Source organism: Durio zibethinus, chromosome 25, assembly GCF_047325235.1.
Source record: "Durio zibethinus cultivar Kanyao isolate XHJ-2024 chromosome 25, ASM4732523v1, whole genome shotgun sequence".
In the NCBI taxonomy this organism is placed as follows: domain Eukaryota; kingdom Viridiplantae; phylum Streptophyta; class Magnoliopsida; order Malvales; family Malvaceae; genus Durio; species Durio zibethinus.
This window is the reverse complement of record NC_143186.1, coordinates 12224715-12236214: the sequence shown is the minus strand read 5'-3', so window position 1 is coordinate 12236214 and position 11500 is coordinate 12224715. Positions and strand designations below refer to the sequence as shown.

General features: G+C 30.1%; 1 pseudogene across 1 annotated transcript; it reads left to right on the top strand.

Annotated features, from left to right (window-relative positions):
* The first annotated feature begins 2141 nt into the window (after window positions 1-2141).
* LOC111276305 (putative leucine-rich repeat receptor-like serine/threonine-protein kinase At3g14840) lies at window positions 2142-9622 on the top strand (annotated as a pseudogene). Its single transcript, XR_016333602.1, has 23 exons — window positions 2142-2152; window positions 2390-2461; window positions 2565-2633; window positions 3010-3081; window positions 3186-3266; window positions 3374-3444; window positions 3526-3597; window positions 3696-3767; window positions 3847-3918; window positions 4011-4082; window positions 4346-4416; window positions 4897-4962; window positions 5214-5279; window positions 5382-5417; window positions 5574-5608; window positions 6089-6468; window positions 6638-6833; window positions 7201-7353; window positions 7608-7725; window positions 7843-8053; window positions 8168-8403; window positions 8671-8822; window positions 8942-9622. The product of XR_016333602.1 is annotated as a putative leucine-rich repeat receptor-like serine/threonine-protein kinase At3g14840 (transcript).
* The last annotated feature ends 1878 nt before the right edge of the window (window positions 9623-11500 follow it).

Below are 11500 nucleotides of genomic sequence, written 5' to 3'. Positions count from 1 at the left end.
ATCTAACAGAATTCAAGCACCAACTCAGAAAGTCCGAAGTGCATGCATGGTTTTTAATATTGCGTTTGTCAATTGTCATTTTCAACTTTAGAAAACCATAGACAAGCCTCTTGTTAGTGATTGGCAGGCTGTAATTTCCACATATAAATTTATTGATTTGAAATTAACTAGACACGTTATCACCTCTCCCCCACAAAAAGTGGAGTATCTCCAAAAATATATCTATAATAAGGATTTATTTATATTAATATAAATTTTATATTTTTTTCATTTTAAATTAAAGTTTAATTATTTTGATTTAAATGAATTATAAATTTAATTGATTCAACAAATAAAAATACAAAAATTATATTAATATAAATCATCCTTTCAATTATATATATATAACAATATACATATATATATATATTCTAAGTGATAATTAATGGAAAAAATAAATGCCTATCACATTCACTTGTCAAAGTTGTCGCTTCTTAATAGATCTTGCAATTTATGTTTTTGTATTATGGTTCATATTGTGTTTGACATATATAATAACATAAATTATTAAAATACAAACATGACATAAATTATAAAATATATTTAAATTTTAAACACGAATATGACACGTTTAATATATGTATTACATGCGACACGATATAATTAATATGAATACAATTAATTTATTTAAATAAAACATGAATAAATACAAATAATAAGTATATATACAAATAAACACGATTAGTATGAATTTATGTAAATAGACATTACTAAAATGAATATATACAAAAACACAATTAAAATAATAAATAATTATAAAGTATTCATTATTTATAACTTAATAAATTTGGCATGTTAATAATATAAAAAAGTTCTTACATATTAAAAAATAAAAAAATTTAATATTCATTTAACAGGTATTTAATATATATATTTTAATTTTAATTTATATTACATAACTATATTAATTTTTAATATTAAATTCAAAATGATAAACTATTAAGGATTAAAGAATAAAATAATAATGTAGAGGACTAATATTAATATTTATATTGTATTTATATTATTAATATAAAAATAATTTTATAATAATTATTAAATAAATATCATAATTAAAAGATTTAAAATTAAAATAATTTTTATATGTGTATATTAAATTAAAATAAATATAAAAAAATGTGTTAAACATATTAAAAGTATAATCGTATGATAAGATTAAATTAAACATATTATTTATATCGTGTTATGTATTTAGATAAATCAATACATATACGACACAATTATATCATGTTGCTCATACAAATAAACAAAAAACATATATTTTAAAAATATATATATAATTTTTTTTTGTGTCATTTTTATATTGTATCACTATATCGTATTTAAAATTATATCTATTTTTGAACCTATAAGTGCTCATGACTTTTTGACTTGCACCCCACCTTTCTCTGCCATCTTTAAGCTGTCGGTCTAACTCAATATGCTCGTTTTGATCTTATATTTTGTTTATTTTGTTTGTCTTTTTCTGTGATAAAAGTTATTCATTTCAATTTAAAAATTGTATTCATAATCAAATATTTCAGGAAACGAAATCTATTAAATCAAAACTCATTTATTCCATTCTTTTTTAGTGACATACAGTTACCTCTCATCGAATATTGGATTAAGCATTTAACTCTATCTTTTTCTTTTTGTTGCTCTCCATCTCAGATTTAATATCCTCTTCTAGTTTTCAAACACCTATAATTCTTTTTTTTTTTTTTTTTTTATGTTTCATATTAATTATTAAGCATCCAACATTATTATTCATCCATTTTATAAAAAAAAATTTCAAAAATAAGATAAAAAGCTAAAATCAGAATTTTTTTTTCCTTAATCTCTAAATTAAGTCAAACATGGACATTTAATTTGAGATAAAAGCATGTTAGAACTTGAATGTAATAATTGGTATTTTTTCTAACAGCTTGAACTTCTAAGACGGTTCATAGCTTGTACTTCATTTTCATACTTAGAGTTGATACATAAGTGCATTAATCATTAAGGTTCCTTTGACAGCAAGATGAGAGAAATTTTTATCATATTGTAATGTCATTTTATGAATGAATTTTAAAAATTTAATTATAAAACTCAGCTGTATTGCAATAAAGATCTCTCTTATAACGATGTCAAAGAAGTCTTAGCTCGGCTTTAACATAAAGTGAAATGTTGTTTAAAATTTGAATGTAACAGTATCTTCTTTCCTAACTTTTTCTCAAAACAATCTATCACTTAAAAAGGGTCACTATGTTGACATGAAACTTAAAAACTTCAAAGATGAATCATATTATCATTTCATTCGTTTGAAAACTGCATTGATACATCAATAGTAGTTAGTCTTATGCACCACAACCTCAATTTTCTATCGAAACAGATTGCTTAAGAAACAGAGTCTCCCAGGCACTCTCCCAAAAGAATTGGTCAAGCTCCCTTACTTCCAAGAAATGTAAGTTCAACTATTTTCCAATCTTCTTCATTGTAGTTTTTCAACTCCATGAAAATGGAAATTCCATTTCATTAACAAACTTAAACTGTTAATGTTGTTGCAGTGACCTCAGCCGCAACTTCCTTAATGGCACAATACCTCCAGAGTGGGGTTCCATGCAACTTGTCAACATGTATGTTCTTTATATAATATATTTCTATTAATTAGACACTTAATTACGTAAGAAACTTGATCAGATAGTTCGTGACTTTTGATTTTCTGACAGCATAAAAGGTATTATGTTGCAATAATAAATGTTGTCACAAACAAAATTTAGTGGCAAGATTATTAAAAAGAATGTTACAAATAGTTTTTGCAGCATAACATATCTTCCAAAAATTTTCAAATCTTGTTGCTGATAGATTTTGCAGTAAGGTTTGAATAGTTGCAAAGTTCTGCAAACAGTTATGATTTATGATGCAATTGTGGAATGTATTTGCGACAGTTATGATGGACAATGCATGTGAAATTTATAATTTTTTTTTATCCTTGCATGAATATTGTTGCAGTTCTATTATTGGAAATCGCTTAACAGGTCCAATCCCAAAAGAGCTAGGAAATATAAGTATTCTTAAGAGCATGTAAGTTGTTGATAGCCAGTTTCTTGTATTTCTTACTTTAATATGATGATTTATAGGAATCTTTGTTATCAATATCAGCTGACTCAATTTTATTAATCATAAAAAACATGTAGATCAGCTGAGTTCAATCAGCTTTCTGGAGCTTTGCCTCCAGAGCTTGGGAATCTACCCCAAATTGAAAGAATGTAAGATTCTTAATCTTTAAATCTTCACAAGAATTTCATTTATTACTGTTTTTATTAAGTTTGATTTAATATCTAGCTCATACTACATTTTTGTTATTGGTATATAGGCTTCTTAGCTCTAACATTTTACCGAGGAAGTATCTCAAACATTTGCTAAGCTGACCACATTGAAGGACTTGTAAGCTTTTAATTTTTTTGAGTTATCAGGCTTAATTACTACATTACAATGCTACTTCTGATAATTTTGTTTGATCAACAGTCGGATTAGTGATAACCACTTCACAGGGGAGATCCCTAACTTCATCCAGAATTGGACAAACCTTGAAAATTTGTAAGAGCTTTGATATTACTAATGCCCTTTACAGTTGTTTATTCGTTAGAATTTTGCTTGATCATTTACATAGCTAAATGAAATGTTGGTAATGGCAGAGCAATTCAGGCAAGTGGTCTAACCGGACCAATTCCACCAAGCATTAGTGCCCTGGAAAATTTAACTGACTTGTAAGATCGATCTCATTTTTCTAAGTATTGGGACATTGCATTATGATGTTTATTACTTATGAAAAATATTGATGAACAGGAGAACTAGTGACTTGAATGGAACTGATGCAACTTTTCCACCACTTAGTAGCATGAAAAATCTGAAGACACTGTAAGTAAAATTCTACAATGAATAAGATTCCATTAAACATATCAATAACTCTTTTGTAACTCAAATAAGAGATATTTGTGGTTGTATTACAGGATATTGAGAAGTTGCAATCTCATTGGAGAGCTACCTAAATTTTTAGAGGATATGACAAAATTGAAGACCTTGTGAGTTATAAACCCGATTTCTTCCACTAGTTCGTGTAGTTTTTACATTGTTTATGATGATGATATGTTCTGTTGCCTCTCCATTTTGATTTTGTTTCTTTGTTTCTCCTCTCTTATCTCTGTAGTTATGAATTTCACTGTGCTGCTCAGAATATTAAGCCTTTCTTTTCAACCTCGTTTATCTGAGAGCTGGAGAAACTGTACTCAGACAAAATATGGTTATAATACCTTTGAGTTTGTAAGTTTTTGTTTTCATTTTGCAGAGATCTCAGCTTTAACAAACTCAGTGGAGAAATTCCAGCAATTTATCTGGCCTTGGGGATGTGAATTACTTGTAAGTGATTGATCTTTGACGGTAAATTTTCCTCCCACAAAGTGCAAGCAGCCTTTACTGAGATGTCAAACTGTTTTTGCTGATCCAATGAAATTACTTAATTAGTAATACATGGCTACAGTATACATCATTCAATCTATATCAGCAATTTAAAATACATAACCATTCTTGATGTCTTATAAACCAAACTTGTCTCCTCTGTCAGAAGATGTCTACATTTAATTCTATCAACTAGACGTTAGTATTATACAATGGAGTTGGCTCCAGGGTTGAGGGTCTCGAGTTTGAACCCCAGCTAGCCAACAAAAAAAAAATTGAAGTGTTTACCAAAAATATTAATGTGCTGTTGAGGTTTAAATATCAGTAATTCTATTTTCATATGTTCCTGTTTGGCATCACAAGTGAGGAATTGCGCTATCAATTTTTTGTCATTTAATGCAAAATGTCTGATTTCATTAAGTTACTATTATTTTTCATCAGGTGTTTGACTAGAAATTTGCTTACTGGATCAGTCCCTACTTGGATACTGGAAAATGGAGACAATGTGTAAGATTCTCTTCCAAGATTTTCACTCTCTGGAAAGAACTTTGATATATTGGTTCACAATCGGAGCTCATTAGATTTGTGCAAAAGCCTTTGTAGCTCTTCTTAGAGCTCAATTTTTATAATCCTACTTAAAGGTGACTGCATAATGGGATTGGAATAGCAACTCACGCGGCACTTAGAACAAATTAAACGAAAAACCATAGATATACTTAACAAAACATTAGATTGTTTATAAATACTATTTTGTGCAGTGATCTTTCCTACAACAATTTCACAGCTGGAAGCCAAGGGACATCAAGTTGTCAACAGCGGAGCGTGTAAGAATCTTATCATTTTAAGTGTTTGTTCTTTTGGTGGGTGTGAGTGTATGGATATTTCAGCCACTAACAATGACTTTATATCTGTAATATTTTCTGTAGGAATTTGTTTGCAAGCACTTCGCGTAGCAATACCTCGTAAGCCTTTGCTTCTTTTCTCTTTTTTTTTTTTTTTCTTTTTTATTCTATAAGGGTATTCTTAAACTGTGGGTATTCTTAAACTTTTGGTATTCTCAGCGAAATGATATTTTGCTGTCAAGGCTGACATTTTCTGGACAATCTATTGTTTATCAGGGGATCTGTTTTTTGTTTGAGAAGCTTTCATTGCTGTAAGTCATCTTAAAGAATGTTAATATGTTTTGATATATCCCATTGAATTCACCTGGTAGTTTCTAAATTCTAGCTTCGTAAATATATTTTCATTGACAATGCTTTAGCATTGAATTGCAAAGTGATAATTCAGGATACTCTGCTTTTCTTTCAAAGATCACCAATCTTTCTGCAAATGCTCTAACCATTCTAAGTGCTTGGCCAGTCTGCTGACACATTTGAGCTTGAAACTCTGCTGTTGGGATCCATTATTTACATGACTCTCGTACAGCTGATTGCTATGTCTGTTTAAACTTGTACCATAGCTGATAGTTATCAAGGCAAGAGTTTAAAGATTGTCAATGAAACTATGCAATACTTTCTAGATTGAAAAGAGTACCCGAGTAACTCTTCTTCTTATTTGTGTGAAACATTTCATTCTGAAGGCTGAAGAGTATAATTCTCCAATAGTTTTTCAGCTGTTGTTTCTTATGTCTCAGCTTGGTACTCTCTCCATATAAACTGTGGGGGAAGAGATGTAACTATTGGTGGAAATACCACATATGAAGATGATACAGATGGAGCTGGACCTTCAAGATTTTTTCAAAGTACAAGTAATTGGGCATTTAGCAGCACTGGTCGCTTCTTGGATGATGACCGTGAAACAAACACCTACACTTGGACAAATTCATCTGAACTATCCATGGATGATTCCCAACTATACATGAACGCACGCCTTTCTCCCATTTCTTTGACTTACCATGGATTCTGCCTGGGCAACGGAAACTACACTGTGAACCTCCATTTCGTTGAGATAATGTTCACTAATGACGATACATATAACAGCTTGGGAAGGCGCATATTTGATATTTACCTTCAGGTAGTTATTCAATATAGTTCTTACTAACAAAGTTATGTTGTTAGACAAACGTAAAACAATATTATGAGCTTTGGCCTATAATTTCTATTACACTCTAAAACTGAGCAAAAAGAACTTCGTAATATGTGTGTGCATGAAATTTTCAGTTAACTAGAATAGCAAATCTCAGGGCAAGCTGGTACAGAAGGATTTTACCATCGAGGAAGAAGCTGGTGGAGTTGGCAAGGCAATCATAAAGAAATTTCCTGTAGTGGTAACTAATAGTACCTTGGAGATCCGTTTTCATTGGGCTGGAAAAGGGACAACTGGTATTCCTGTTAGAGGAGTTTATGGTCCTCTTATATCAGCTATATCTGTGAATCCTGGTACGTTGTACATTATCATACGATTCTTCTTCTAGACCCTCATTGTTGGATGTCCATTTTGTCAAGGCACTGCTATAATGTACTAATAATATAGCTAGGTAATCTTGTTCAACTTTTGATACTTGTCTTTCCTTAATATTCTACGAATCAGCTTTATATGAGTCATTATTGTTATACAAAAAAAGAACATTTTCATTTTTGTTTCACTTCTTCTTTCCCCCTTTCTTTCAGTTTGATGCTTAAGAATTCTTTCCTTTCGTCCAATCTGTACTCTTCATGGTTTCCAGTTAGTTGGATTAAGCATTCAGAAAAATAATGTCATCCGTCATCCCATCTGTGTAACTCTTCTATAATTTTCTTCGAGCAGATTTTATACCTCCATCAGAAAATGGAGGTAGAAGTGGTATATCTCTGGGTGCAGTAGTTGGAATTGTAGCTCGACTAGCATTTGCCATATTTCTCATTGGGGGCATACTTTGGTGGAAAGGCTGTTTAAGACAAAAGAGCACATTGGAACAAGGTATTTGTAGTGAAACCAAGATTTTGTTATAGTACCAGCTCTTTTCAACTTGTAGAAATGAATATGGTAATGCAAAATTGCAAATATTATTGGTTGTTACCTCCCCATCCCATTTTCCCTCAGTTCAGCTCGGAATGGATAGCATACCACTTGCACGTTTCCACTTAAATTTGCCTCTAGACAACAGGACACCTGAGATTTTAGTAGCTATCACATAAAAGGTCCTAATTAATCTTGCTTTTCTTCTTCCACAGATCTAAAAGGTCTAGACTTGCAGACTGATTCTTTTACTTGGGGCAAATCAAAACTGCTACAAATAATTTTGATGTTGCTAACAAAATTGGAGAAGGAGGCTTTGGTCCTTTTTACAAGGTATAATGTTCCACAAATACTTTCTTCTTATTCCTTCCACTCGGAATGTTCCTGTTGCAGCTCTTCCTCCAACATATCTTATTGAAAATTGATGCTGGTAAAATTTCTCAAATGCAGGGCATTCTGGCAGATGGCACAGTAATAGCGGTTAAGCAGCTATCTGCCAAATCAAAGCAAGGAAACCGTGAGTTTGTGAATGAAATTGGAATGATTTCTGCTCTGCAACACCCTCATCTGGTAAAGCTATTTGGTTTTTGTACAGAAGGAAATCAACTGTTACTGATATATGAGTACATCGAAAACAACAGACTTGCTCGTGCATTGTTTGGTAGGTTTTAGCCACATCATTCATTCGATTGCTTGGTTTTGAAGCTATTCATGTATGTATTTGTACAAAACAAACAAAATTTGTCTGACCTATTCTTTATTTGGTTATTAAAAGGTCCGGAAGAATGTCAATTGAAATTAGATTGGCCAACAAGACAGAAAATCTGCCTTGGAATAGCAAGAGGTTTGGCATATCTCCACGAAGAATCTAGGTTGAAGATTGTGCATAGAGACATCAAGGCCACAAATGTTACTTGACAAGAATTTAAACCCCAAAATATCAGATTTTGGTTTGGCCAAGCTTGATGAAGAGGATAATACTCACATTAGCACCCGAGTTGCTGGAACTTTGTAAGCATCACTGTTCTGATTGCTTATGAATATGTTCCTTAGTATATTTTACAACCTTTTTTAATAAATTCCAACAAGTAATAGAAACTCCCTGAGAGAGACAAAGGTGCAAACAGATCTTTAACAGTACAGAAATTTCTAGGATAGGTATACTTTTCAATGCAAGTTGAGTCAGTATTGTTGCAAGGACATAGTTATTGCAATATTTTAAATGCAAAATATGGAAAACTATAATTTTGTACTAAATTAATATTTTTAACTCTGCAGTGGCTATATGGCTCCTGAATATGCAATGCGTGGTTACTTAACTGATAAAAGCAGTTGTTTATAGTTTTGGGATAGTGGCATTGGAAATTGTTAGTGGGAGGAGCAGCACTAGTTACCGTCCGAAGGAAGAATGTTTTTATGCTCTTGATTGGGTAATGTTATAGTACTAGAACTCCTATTCTAGCTAGGACTGCATTTCACAGGATATATTGTTTTTCTTTCCTATTTTATCAGTTGAAGCTTATCAATTCAATCTTCCCGTTGTTTCCAGGTTCTTGTTTTGAAGGAGCAAGGGAGTTTATTGGATTTAGTTGATCCAAGGATGGGCTCTGATTACAACAAAGAAGAGGTGATGGCAATGATCAATGTTGCTCTCCTATGTTCTAATGTTAATGCGGCAGCTAGGCCTGCATTATCCTCTGTAGTTAGCATGCTTGAAGGCAAGGCAGCTGTTTAGGATTTTGTTACAGATTCAAGCACTTTTCCGGACAAATCGAACTCTCAGGCTATGAAGAAGCTTTACCAGCATCTTGAAGAAAAGAGTGCCCCTGAGAGCCAGACACACAGCAGGTCAACAGTTGGAGCATGGACTTCTTCTACATCTGCTGCTGATCTCTATCCAGTCAGTTTAACTTCTGATTATTGGCAGAGTAGAGACTAAACAAATCAAGCAAACTGTCTTGATTGAAATGAGAAAGACTTTGCTTTTATGTAATTTAGCAAATGAATTGGGAAAAAAAAAGGAAGTCTTAGGACATTTTTCCCATAAAGCAAAATGTAAATGGTCACATATGGTTGTTATTTTTTGCACACCTAGCTTTCTTTTTCTTTAAACTTCTCGATGCAATATGTTAAGAATTCTATAGCAGTTTTTGCCATCCCTGTGTAAAGGCAATCTGCTTTCACCGACAACAATGGAACATCCAGGGCAAAACACTTTTAATTTGTTAAACAGTTGTTGAATTGCCCTCTGAAAAATACGAGTCAACAAAAAAAGGCCGTATCCAGTATTAACAGCCTGCCATGTCCTCTATCTGTGAGATATGCATGCTTGAAGGCAAGGCTGCTGTTTAGGGATTGATTACAGATTCAAGCACTCTTCCTGACGAATCCAACTCTCAGGCGATGAAGAGACTTTACCAGCATCTTGAAGAAATAGTGCCCCTAAGAGCCAGACGCACAGTAGCATATCGACAGTAGGCCATGGACACCCTACTATAACACTTGCATCCATCCCTGGTTTAAGATTAACAAAAAGTGAAGTATCTAAATAAATAAATAAATATATATAATAAGGGTTTATTTATATTAATATAATTTTTATATATATTTAAAATTTTAAACTAATATCAAATTTAAAATATTATTTTGATTTAAATGAATTATAAATTTAATTTCGATTCAAAATTTTAAAAAAAATATAAAAGTTATATTAATATAAATCGATAATTTCAACATACATATTTATTCTAAGTGACAATTAATGGAAAAAATAAATGTCTATCACATTCACTTGTAAAGTTGCGTTTCTGAATATATAAATGCTCTTGACTTTAACTTGCACCCCACCATCTTTAAGCTATCAGTCAAACTCAATCTACGCGTTTTGATCTTACATTTTGTTTATATTATTTGACTTTTTATGCGATAAAAGTTAGTGATTTCAAATTAAACATTGTATTCATAATCAAAGTTATCGGTTAAAAAAGGACAGATCTCTTTTTTAGATTATTTAATAAAATTTTGTTACCTTAATAGATCATCCAATGAAATTTTGCTACATTAAAAAAGATAAATAAAAGAGATAAAAATTTTGAATCAAATAGCATTATTCGTTTGTTATTATATATGGATCATGGTGTAATCTAAAAATATTAATCAATTATTTTTTAATTTCTTAAATAAAACATATTTTGGTTTTACTTTTTACTTCGTAATAAGTATTTTTTAATGTATAATTAATTTGTTAATTTCTTTAAATTAAGGTATTGTTCACAAAAATATTTTCATATTAAATGCAACACTTGTTAGATATATATACACAATGGGTTTTAATATATTGAATGAAATACTTTTCAAAATAGTAATTTTAATTATTTTTTTGTTTTTAAAACATTTTTTTAACCTAATTAATCTAACAATGTTTCATCTTTGACAAAAAAAAACCTACTAATAGGTATTTTTCACATTGAGAACCTTGGTTTGCTTTAAAATTTTAATAACAACTAGTAAAAGAAATATTTTTTTTTTAATCAGTTGTTAGTAATATTTAAAAGAATCGCTATAAATCATAAAATTATTAATTTATAAAATTCATTTAATTAAATATTATCATGAAATGTCATATAAGTGTTTATGAGTTGATCAAGTCAGTTCATGCTTGATATTAATAGTTTATTTATTTGTCTAAATCCGGTTTGGCATGAAATTTTAAACTTAAATTTTTTTTTAAATCCAATCCAAATTAAAAAAAATAAATTTCAAACTCACCCATTAAACTTAATTCATATAAAAAAATTTTAAAATATGATCAAATTAAATTGAATGGGATTATATTTAATTCACATAAATATAAAAATAAAAATAAAAATTATATATTTTATTAAACTTAATTGTTATTTTTATATCAATTTTATTTTTAATAAGTTTAATTAAATATATATAATTTTTATTTTTAATTTTTATATGTATGTGAATTAATTTATATATAATTTATATATATAAATAAATAATTTACATATATGTGAATTTGGATCAGGTTGGACTCAAGCTTTTTTTTTTTTTTCAAAACTCGATCTAAAATTTAAATGGATCTAAAAATTGTACTCAA